This window comes from Mus caroli, chromosome 3, assembly GCF_900094665.2.
Source record: "Mus caroli chromosome 3, CAROLI_EIJ_v1.1, whole genome shotgun sequence".
In the NCBI taxonomy this organism is placed as follows: Eukaryota; Metazoa; Chordata; class Mammalia; order Rodentia; family Muridae; genus Mus; species Mus caroli.
Window position 1 is genome coordinate 100,999,465 of NC_034572.1, and position 12,487 is coordinate 101,011,951.

Here is a 12,487-nt window from a genome sequence, read left to right on the forward strand (position 1 = left end):
TATATTCACTTAGAAGTAGATAATAGCTGTTAAATATATTAAAACCAAACTATGATCTGTAGCATCAGAGAAGTTATGTAGAGGAGAGTTGACGAGGAGGATTGGATCTCCATGGGAGGGGGAAATAGAATAGATTTTTTTTTTTTATCTTCAGACAAAGGTGGATGGGTATCAGATGGGGCAAACATGTTGCTGTGGAGATGAGATGAAGAGTGTGTAGGGATATGAGGCTGGACTTGGGAGGTTTTAAGGAGTGATATGAAAACCTAGTGCATTGGATACTTTCTGGAATGTATGAAGGTATATATACATTTTCAACTGACCATCTTTTGTCATGAAGCATTGCTTCCTATGGCAGGACTTGGTTACATTCAATTGAGTTTTTGACCAGTAAGTCTCATGGAAATCCCTAAACAACTCAGAGCTATTTCTAACTCAATAAAATCTCTACAAACTGACAGTGCATCCCCATTGCTGAAGTAATAGTCACAATTCATTGAAAATAGAGAAGTCCAGGTGGTGCCTACATGGAGCGTTCACCACTATGTTCTAGTTTTTTCAGTGTGGGAAGGTACTCAGCAGGCTACCAAAAGAGAAACGTAGACACTAAAACCAGCCGCTAAACCCCTAACTTGCAATCTGTCCTACCTGCAAAATGTGCTAGGGCAATGGTGGTACAGAACTTGTGAGAGTAGGCAACCAATGCCTGATTTGACTTAATGCCCATGTCATATATTGGTCCTATACCTGACATTGCTTGGGTAACCAAGAACCAGAGACTAGATAGTCCAGGGACCTAGGGTAAAACCAAACATTATTCTAAAAAATATTAATAAAATAACTCCTAATAATATTCTGCTAACTCACAGATCAGCGCCTTATCCAGCCATCATCAGAGTAGATGGATAGGGACAGAGGCAAAGACCCATAGACACACATTATACAAACAGAGAATCTAAAAATTGGACATGGTACTACAGGAAGATCCAGCAATACCTCTCCTGGGCATATACCCAGAAGATGTTCCAACTGGTAATAAGGACACATGCTCCACTATGCTCATAGCAGCCTTATTTATAATATCCAGAAGGTGGAAAGAACCCAGATGTCCCTCAACAGAGGAATGGATACAGAAAATGTGGTGCATTTACACAATAGAGTACTACTCAGCTATTAAAAACAATGAATTTATGAAATTCTTGGGCAAATGGATGTATCTGGAGGATATCATGCTGAGTGAGGTAACCCAATCACAAAAGAAGTCACTTGATATGCACTGACTGATAAGTGGATATCAGCCCAGAAACTTAGAATACCTAACATACAATTTGCAAAACACAAGAAAATCAAGAAGGAAGAACAACATGTGGATACTTCATTCCTCCTTAGAATAGGGAACAAAATACCCATGGAAGGAGGTACAGAGACAAAGTTTGAAGCTAAGATGAAAGGCTGGACCAACCAGAGACTGCCCTACCCAGGGATCCAGCCACCAAACGCAGACACTATTGCACATGCCAGCAAGGACCCTGATATAGCTGTCTTGTGTGAGGCTATGCCAGTGCCTGGCAAATACAGAAGCAGATGCTCACAGTCATCTATTGGTCAGAACACAGGGCCCCCAATGGAGGAGCTAGAGAAAGTACCCAAGAGCTGAAGGGGTCTGCAACCCTATAGTTGGAACAACAATATGAACTAACCAGTACCCCCAGAGCTTGTGTCTCTAGCTGCATATGTAGCAGAAGATGGCCTAGTAGGCCACCATTGGGAAGAGAGGCCCCTTGGTCTTGCAAACTTTATATGCCCCAGTACAGGGGAATGCCTGGGCCAAAGAAGTGGGAGTGAGTGGGTAGGGGAGCAGGGCTGGGGGAGGGAATAGGGGGCTTTCGGGATAGCATTTGAAAAGCAAATGAAGAAGATTTCTAATAAAATTTTTAAAAAAGAGAATCTAAATGGGAGGTTTCCATCAAATACATCCCATTAGAACTCGGAATTCTGTGGGAAATAAGGCATGTAAGACTGTAACAGGAATAGAGGATAAAGGATACCAGGAGAATAAGGACCTATGAATCAACTAAGCATGATGCATGTGTGCTCATAGAGACTAAAGCGGCAAGCACAAGGCATACACGGGTCTACACCAGGTCCTCTGTACATGTTTTAGCTATTAGTTTAGTATATTTATGGACTCCTAGAACAAGTGTGTCTCAGACTCTTGGTACCTGCTCTTGAGACTCTTCCTCCTGTTTAGTTGCCATGTCTAACTTCAATGTAATAGTTTTGCTTCATCCCATTATATTTTATTTTGTTATATTTTGATGTTATCACTTAGAATGCCATTCTTTTCTAATGAGAGCCTGAAAGGGAGTGGATTCAGAGAGAAAGGGAAGTGAGGAAGAGCTGGAAGGAGTAGAGAGAGAGAAAACTATAATCAAGATACATTGTGAAAGAATGTATTTTCAATAAAAGGAAAAAAGAATGAAAAATTATTAATATTTTATATACAAGCAATGATAAGAAATAAACTTTTGAGGTTATTATACAGGACAGCATCAACTAAGAAATATATAGAAATAAATTGGGATAAAAATCTAACAAGTGTTATACAAGAGTTGTATAACAAAAACTAAAAAAAAAATTCTGATTTTGAAAATTATATGAGAAATGGAAAGTTATACTATATCCACGAATTCATTTTAACAATATTGTTAAAATGTCAGTTCTTCACATATTATATATAAGTTCCTTATAATCTTAATTCATAATCTAATAGCAGATTTATATGTAGACACTAATAAATAAATTCTAAAATTCTTTAGGAATTCAAAGTGTTTAGAATAGTAAAATGAATTTTATAAGGAACAAAGTTTAAAGCAAGACACTATCAAGTTACATTGCTTTATATAAAGCTACAACATTAAAATTACCTAGTCTTGATTTCAAGCAACATAATGAAACTAAATAGAATTAATATATTTGTGGCAAACTGATTTACAATAAATATGTAAACTCAATACAGTAGGTAATAAAGCATATTCTTTTCAACAAACAACATTGAAACAATTGAATATCAATATTTATTTTAAAATCTTGGATCTAAAGTTCTTATTATATCAAAAGTATATACTAATATTGTATCTGGATGTAAAAACCTAAAATCACAAAATGATGTCAGAGATGATACTACCCAATATACTTAGTAAAATAGCTCTCAGACAAAACACCAAAAGCACAGTCCAAAAATTGGTAAGTTGGAAAAGGGGGAGGGGCGATCTCAGACAGGGAAAGAACACTTACAAATCACATTTGAGTTAAATTTTAGTCCAAGTTCAAGAACGCTATAGTCCCTACTATTCAAGAAGTGGGAAGCTGAGGTAGGAATGTCTCTACAGACAAGGAGTTCAGTGTTAGTCTAGAGCAGCAGTTCTCAACCTTCCTAATGCTGCAACCTTTTATTACAGTTCCTCAGGTTGTGGTGACCCCAATCATAAAACTGTTTTCATTGATAACTCTTAACGATAATTCTGCTACTGTCATGAATCATAATTTACATATCTGTGTTTTCCACTGACCTTAGGAAACCCCTGTGAAAGGGTCATTCAATCTCCCAAGGGGGTCACAACCCACAGGTTGAGAACAACTGGTATAAATGATACGGTGAAACCTTATATTGAAAAAAAGAAGGTAAATGTTTTTACTCAATGTATAAAGTGCTTTTAAACCTAACAGGAAAAAAATAAACAACCCAATTTAAAATGGACAAATATCTAAGTAGATATTTTATTCTAAAAAAATATGTGGGTGGCAAGTGAGATCAATTATTTATTTCTCTTGCCAGTAGGTAAATAAAAATTAAATGATTCCAGGCAGTGATGGCGCATACCTTTAATCCCAGAACTTGGGAGGCAGAGACAGACAGATTTCTGAGTTCAAGGCCAGCCTGGTCTACAGAGTGAGTTCCAGGACAGCCAAGGCTATACAGAGAAATACTGTCTCAAAAACAAAAAGAAAAAGAAAATTAAATGATAATATTATACTATTCACCTTCTAATAAGGCATATATATATATATATATATATATATATATATATATATATATATTAAAAGTAAACATACCAAGTCTTGGTGATAATATAGGACCAATTCTCATGTACTCTTAGTGAGGATATATAATGATATGTTCATATTGAAAATCAAATTGCTAGTTATGTAAAATGTTAAATATTTATGATCCAGCAATTCATTTTGCTTCTAGGCATTTTCTTAAGGAAAAGAAATAAAAGTACATTCTCACACAAAGAATTATACAAGAATGTTCACAGCAGCTTGGTTTGTTAATAGTCCCTAAGTGAAACAACTGCCTTTTAACATATTAAGGCACAGATAAACTTACTCTAACTAGATACAGGAATGCTTCCCAGAAATAATGTGGAATGAACTATTCATGATATGCTAAAGAACTGAAACAGAGGCTGTATAGTAGAGGAGTGTAGAAAGGAGTAAGTAACACTAAGGACTTTTAAAAATATGGAATCATCTACTGTAGATACACACACACACACACACACACACACACACACACACACANANATATATATATATATATANANAGAGAGAGAGAGAGAGAGAGAGAGAGTGTTAAAAGGGAGTTAGTTACCCTATAAAAGGGCAATAATGCCCTACTAGATACTAGAGACTAACAAAAAGACAAGTGCCATATATGAGTAATTTCTTTAGGGGTTGTTTGCCACTGATATCAAATAGACCCTCAAATATTATAGTCTAATACTGTTGTTCTTAGTTAGACCCCATAACTTGTCAGTAAGACCCGATTGCTGAAGACACCTCATACTTGAGTCACACATGACATAGTGAAAACAAATGGGTATGAATCTCAAAATGTCACTACTACTAGTTAACTTACATAGTGCTGGAAGATTTTATGAAAGCTTCTAGAGGAAGAAAGCAGCCATTAATCATACACAGCTATGAGCCCTGTGAGCCAAATAATGTTTGACTCAAAAGACATGAATATGGTACAATAGTGGCCTGAACATCTTGTGAGTAATAGACTACTTTCTAGTTGGACTTAAGTCATGTTCCACAAGATGAAACCATCACCAGGCTAAGAATTTATGTCCAGACAATTCATATAGACTCTACAAATGAATCTATTATTATCCTGACCAATATGCATAGTATTAATGACTGAGTCTTAATGACTTATCATTATGACCATAAACTATTGCATCTCTCAGACTACATCTAAGAAGTTTCTGTTTGCAGTAGACAGTGATGAACACAGTGACACACAACTAGACAAGGTACAAAGAATAAGAAATTGAAGAATGATTATCCCTAAAGACAGAACTGCCACTCTCCCAAGGCTCATGAGTCATTTCAGAAGAGTGTTCATAAAGAAGCTTTAGTTGGTTGATGATTACAAGGAAACATTTCCTAGACACAGTAGGGTCACCGCACATATGGATCCACACTGGTTTTCACAGCATGTATAAAACCAAGACACATTCAAGCCTAATCCAACCAAATTTCAACATGGAAAGGGGAGCTGGGCACATTATCCTACCCCAAGCTGTGGCATTATTAGCCACAATTGTTAGCTTCTGTGAGCAACAGTTGAAGAGTTGTAGGCCCTGATAAGTCAACCACTTCCAGTGGAAGGTCTTCCACATCCAAGAATATTTGGACAAATATTCAGCACAAATTAGTCTCGAATAATAAAAGTTGGATGGGTAGGAAATGGGGGTGAACCAGGGAAGAGTTGGGGGAAGTAGTGAATATAATAAAAAAATCATGATGCATGAAACTTTCAAAGACCTAATTAAAATGTTAAAAATTAAGTATGGTGAGTAACAAAAGATAAATATCAAATACATATTGCATGGTTCCAGGTATATAACACATCATAAAATGAAAAAATATATAGAAGTAGAAATCAGACTAGAGATTGCATGAGATAAACATGACATAGGGTTAAGTGAGTACAGTGAAAGATGTGTGAAAGGGATTACAAAAGACAGTGAGGAATTTTTAAGAACGTGGGTTATGATATTGTCTTGACTGAAGCAATGTATTTATGTAGGTTACTATTTGTAAAAAGGCCCATCCTGATTTGCTACTATCCATGACTCGGTACTCATAATATATAATATATATTTACATAAAAGTTTAGCAATCAGCCATGAGTGCTTGTTCTAAAAACTCCTTCCTTTCATTTGCTCATGTGGTTCTTTGCTAAATCTATCCCTTTCTGTCCTTAACATTTATTCTTATTAATTGATAATCATTCTTTCACTCAGCTTATATTACTTTTCCTCAAAGCCTTCTCTGATGACTTCTAATATTTCATATATAGGTCTCACTCCTTTAAAGACTGCTTGATCTCTGTGGATCTCTTTCCTTGTACAAAAATCTTTCTATTACAAGCATTTCTTTTTTCATTAAGATGTAAGGTTTTGAGAGTAGGCATACCTCAATTATATTTGAATTATTAATGCCTAGCACAGTACCTAATTACACTAAAAATTAATAAGGCTGCTGAACAAGTAGGTTGACTTCATTTGTTAGCTCAAAACATTCTAATATAGTGGAATGAACAAGATACTACCGAGTCAAGAACCTTGGGATTTTTGTTGTTGTTAATAAATTATGTTTTAAGCATAGGAGAACAAGTTCCTCATCAACTAACAGAAGGTAATCAAGTGAGCTGCCTCCTAGAGTTAAACAAATCCCAGCATCCTTGGGTCCTGTCACAGTTTTTTCAGACTTATAGAAACCAGTTCTCCACAGAGCTTCAATGACCAAGGTGCTCACAAACCTGGGTGAGTCACCATTGACTCTGTCCTTCACACACAAAAAGGGGAAGGTTATTGCTTCTTTCTGATTTTTTATTTGCTCAGACTCATGTTGAATTGAATTATAAAATCTGCTCAGTTGGTGAATATAACCAATACTTTTGCAAAATGCTGGAATTGCCCTATTTTCATATGAGCTGAGGCAAAATGTCACCTACCATTTCTTCACCCTTACCAGCCAGTTTTGGAACTTCCCACTCTTCTGTCTGACATTCAGAGGAACTGATATCTACCTAACAGTTAAAATCTGCCACTTCCGCCCCCATGACTCACAGCATTCTCATAGGTTTTTTTTTTTTTTTTTTTTTTTTTTTTTTTTTTTAAATGAAGAAAGCTCCTGATGTCAATTTCCAGAAAACTTCAAGACTAAACCACAGTGATCTGGGGCCACATCCCAGAAGCCAGGGTGGGAGCCAGAACCAAACAATATTTAATTACTCCAAGTAAAGATATTGGGCTAGTGAACTAGCTTGTAGGTTCCTAGTTTGATCTCTCTTTCCTTTGATCTGCAATTGCGGCACCAATGAGATCAAGTTTGGAGATGGCTCTGGTTAACAGAAACTTCAAAACATCCTACCAGTTCTCGAGCTTTGTTTTTATCTGATTCAGTCTCAGAGGCCAATCTGCAACAACAGCAAGGAGCTTTGCTTTCACATAGACCATTTATCCAGTTCATCTTGAACAAAACCAAAAACAAGGCAGAAAGGAATACAAGAAATCTATGGCCAGAACATTTTGAAAGTAAATTACATCAATTTAGGTGCCATGTATGCATCCGAAGGAGGGAAGCAACCAACAGCCATACACAGATATGATGCTTATGAACCCTAACAATTACCAGAATTGTGTGATAATCCTAAGCATGCAGTAATAACAAAAATAACTTATGGGTAACCAGCAGGTATCTCATTGTACTTACAACCCACTCAACAAGAGGAAAATACAAGAAACCTAGCCAGTGACCCAGGGATGTGGATCATAGACTAAATCAACAACTGCCACTTCACTAAATAAAAATAATCCTAACTACATTCTAAATATGTATCCTTATGCCTACAGATCAGTGTAGTCCTTACCTCACATCAAAGAAACTTTGGTTTTCAATAGATAAAACCATTACAGAAAACCACATCCAATTAAAATGAGGAGTTCTGAAATCCAACCCCAATGGGTACATCTATGAAACAACTCCCATACTTAAGATACATGGATCATTGTGTAGAAGAGGAAAGAAAGATTGTAAGATCCAAAAAGAGCAGGGAGTTCGTTGTGCATCCCAGGAGTGTTAGGAACTACATTCATCAGGTCTCACCAACATGAATGCTCAATCACAAGAAGAACAACAATAGATACTCTAGTGTGGACTGTAGAAAAGGTATTTTCTGTGCACCTTTAAATAACTTATTGTGAACTAATTTTCATTGTAGGTCTATAAAAGAAAAGTATACTTAGAAAACTATCTAATTTTATACTAAAATAATTCTTATTCATAATATTGAGTCATTATACTGGGGTCTATTTATTCTGATATTATGGGCAGTCCATCACATATCAATTCAACAGGTGTACCTTTGTGGGAAAGCATGTCTCTTCTTGATATGCTCCACAGGTACATTAAGACTTGTGACTGCATGTCAGCCTAATGTCAACTTCAGCGAAGCATAGAGTTTTGGTGGACTTGCTGCTTTGCAGGTTGGATCAAATGAAGTCAGATTGCAAGTAATCACTGACCTGAAGTTGCTTCCAGGTGTGGAAAAACCATATGTGAGCAATGTCTCCTAATGAAGATGACTCATTGAGTTCAACAAGTACAGATCATGATTTGATAAACAAAAGCTTTAGAATCAGGTTTAGTTTAAGTTCCAGCTTTGCCCCTTAACATACAGCATTGAACAACTTCCTTAAGCTGTCAAACTTTCAGTTTACTCAACTTTAAACTGGGCTAGTAATATTGCCCTCATATTGTTCTAAGGAGTAAATGTGGTAGAATTTCCTGAATGGTTCACTGCCAGAGGTTCAGTGAATGTCAACTGTCAGACCAAACCATTTCTGAAAGTGGCCCCGAGCTTCTGAGAGGTTCTCAAGAGTGAAATGTACCATGGGCTAGAAAGGCTTTAATCACCTTTTTCCTCATTGTGTTTCTTGGAAATACTGCTTTAAAAATTTTGTTTGCCATTCATAAGAAAATGCTCATGAAAAGAAAAATAAGGAAGATAAAAGGAAAAGAAAAGAAAGGTGAAGAAAGATAAACTTGAATGATGGTGAGGACTCATTTTCTCACATTTGGGAGCTCAGCTAGATGTCATTAGTAGCTTACATGGGATAAAGATCTTAATAATAAGGCTATTGTTTAAACTAGGAGCTGTTATCTGAAACTCTCATGCAGTCCATCCAGTAGACATCATATCATTTTTATTACCCTAAAATGGTAAAGAACTTTGTAGTAAATGGCATTATTCTACTTGCTGAGAATGAACAATCAGTAGAGAAGATTTGCATCTATACCCCAACATAGAGATGAATGGATTATGTTGTAAGTTCTTACCTATTGCCTTTAGAAATACATATTTTCCTCTTTATCAAAACCTTTCTCCTAAACCTTCCTTTTGTCCAAGAGCAGCAACCCTGGAGGCCAGATTTATACAGGTGTCTGGTTTGACTCAATGCATACACCTAAAGTGGTAGCTAGTCCTGAAACCATCCTGAGGGCAAGTTCCTAGTATAAAGAGCAATGTCCTAAGGGCAGATGCCTGGTCTACAGAGCAACCTACACACAGTGGATGCTTGTTGGTGTATAAAGTGCTGTGGGCTGATTATGAGCAAAAGTCAAACCACTATAACAAAATCAATATACTAGTCATTGGATAGAAACTGGAAGGAGGGGAATGGCTATAACTTCACAAAAAGCTTTATCTTTCCTTCTAATCATGTGAAATATCCAGGTTAGAAGGAGTCTGTGCCCTAACTCAAAGCCACATTCAACAAAAATTATTGTATCTAAGTCTTCGACTCTGCCCTTTGATACACCCAGCACTTGTCTGTTGAGTAAACTTGCCATATACTTTCAGTTGCCTAGTAGGAAAAAGGGCTTGGTGCTTCCTGTGACCATGTGACTAGTCTCTCTTGCTTAATTTCATTTCTACCATGCCTGTGGCAGGAAGTGGGGGAGTAATACTTCTTTGAGTACATATGTAGTGCCTTGTAACCAGAAATGTTAATGTTTCCAGTCTCTATAATAAATTCATAACAGTCTTCTCTCTGAGGGAATCTTCGGAAAACTCCTGAACTCCTGTATATTGTGTACACTCTCCCTACTTTATAGAAAAGAGCATATTATTTTGTGTTATGTGTATCCTAATATCTGCCCTCCATGGTAATCTCTTTGTGATTGACAACCACATCCATTAACTTTGTGTTTCTAGAACCTGAGCACAGTGACTGACTGTTGGGACATTGCAGGGTAGTGGGGAATGAGGAAGCTAAGCGCTAGTTTGAGGCTTCTAGGTGGTCAAAGGACATAGAAGATATCAAACAGAGGTTTTCCTTTATATCTTTGCCTCTTGCTAACAAACAAAACTGAAATCCTTTGAGTGATAGTGAGGTAGTTGTGTTGGCCTAGGCTGTGAATCACTTCCTGTGAGCATAAAGATAAGCAAACATCATATCTAAAAGCAAAATAACCTTAACTGGCCCACACAGGAAACCACATTTCAGTTCAGCATCTGCTCTTAATCAACCAGTTTCAAAGCAGTGAAGATTTGGATCGAGATTGAGAAAGCAAAACATTGCTCACACAGCAGATAAAATTCTTCTCTGGCTCAATCTTCTAATATATATGATTACCCAGAAAAGCTCCTCAAGGAAAAAACTATTACTGGGCAAATTCTCCATTCTCCTTCATTTCTCCTCTGTATCAACAGTATACTGTCAGACATCAACGGGTGCCTAACCCATGGTTTTTAACTTAGTTCACTTAGGTCACTATTTATAAACATAAGGTTTAGTAGCCTCTGAGGGTGGCTCTGATAAGCTGCAACTATCTCCCAATCATCTCCCTTGAATTTTAGGTGAGGAAATGTGGACATGGATACTTTACTTTCTCCCTTTCAGATTATAATCAAATGAGCTCTTCACAGTTCTTGGACCAAGAAAGACCTGATACAGACATTTTGTAATGACCAAAGCTTGACTATCATTTTGCTACATACTTACACCCTAGAATGGTTTGCAAGGTGGAAACTATTACTGTATCAAGTTATGTGGGTTTCCTCTCTGCTGCACATTTTATATGAAATTTGTCAATGTTCAAGCTTTGTGTATCACAGACCATTTAAAGTGAAGAAAGAAGCCCTTCAGATCACAATGTTTACCTTCCCCCAAACTAAGGCATAGGAATAAAATACATGAAGTACATTGCAGAATACCTAACTATGTTGCAGTTTTTGTACCTATCTTATATCAAAACGACGTTCTCAGCACTAACCTTCCTTTTAAAATGTTTTCAAACAAAGACAACATGTCTTCTGGCTACTGTTCTAAATCACTCTGGTTATGATTTTCCTCCCCGCTCTAAAATGAAACTTCAAGTTTTCTAAAGAAAAAACAACATAGAAGATCTCCCCAATTTCATCTCATCTCACCTCGAAAACTTCAAGCATTAGAAACCACCATATACAGTAAGCAATCCAAATGGCATAATAATATAAGCTTATGAATACTTAGGCCCAAAGAGATATCAGAAAATAAAACACCAATTAAATCAAAGTATTTCTAGCCCAGTTGCCTGAGGGAAGTGCTGATCTAAATATTTGTAAACACAACACATTTTAAAGTTACTAAAGGGATGTGTGGAGACTCTCAAAATGCTGTGTGCCTTATTAGCTGATTTAGAGCTGTTAAAAGTCATAAGTCTTACCTTTTGAAGGCAGTGTCCCTCAGTACTTCAGGTAGAATAAACTGATTATCTTTTAGGTGGCCAGCACAGCCTGTAACCCAGAAGTCTATGTCTATTTGTGTAAAAGGAGAAGTGAAGAGAGAAAAAATACAATCATGCTGTGACGACAGGAAACCCAAGCGAGAAGAGTGAGGAAGTGAGACTGAGTGTTCTCTCTTAGGTTCAGATAGTCAACTGTTCCTCAGTGAAGTTGCAGGGGCTTCCACTCCCAGCCTATTGTAAGCTGGTTTCTGGAAGCTAAAGAAGGTCTGACACACCAATCTGAGTTCTGGTGAACTTTACAGTAATTTGGGTGATATTTCCTGGCCATAGAACAGTGCTTCTCAATTGAAGCAGCAACTACAAAATACCCATGGGTCTGTTTCTGTGTATGTGTCCCCACCATTTGACCACAAACTATACTACTAAACCATACTGACAAAGACAGCATGGTACTGGAACCAAACCATACTTGTAAACCAATATAGCATAGTAGAGGACACAGAGATAAATTTGTGTAGGATTGAATACCTACTTTTGGACAAAGGTGTATCAAAACATGAACTAGAAAAACAAAAATGCAGCTGGAGAGATGTCTCAGCAGTTAAGAGTACTGACTGCTCTTCCAGAAGTCCTGAGTTTAATTCCCAGCAGCCACATGGTGGCTCACAACCATCTA

At 36.9% G+C, this 12,487-nt stretch overlaps 1 protein-coding gene across 1 annotated transcript in view; it reads right to left on the minus strand.

The window, feature by feature from the left end:
- The window catches only part of Cd53 (CD53 molecule), a 31,760-nt gene extending 19,793 nt beyond the window's left edge, over nucleotides 1–11,967 (minus strand). The window contains exon 1 of the mRNA XM_021158797.1: nucleotides 11,791–11,967. The gene's annotated coding sequence lies outside the window, so the exon portion shown is untranslated. The remainder of the gene's footprint in view (nucleotides 1–11,790) is intronic.
- Between the last annotated feature and the right edge of the window lie 520 nt (nucleotides 11,968–12,487).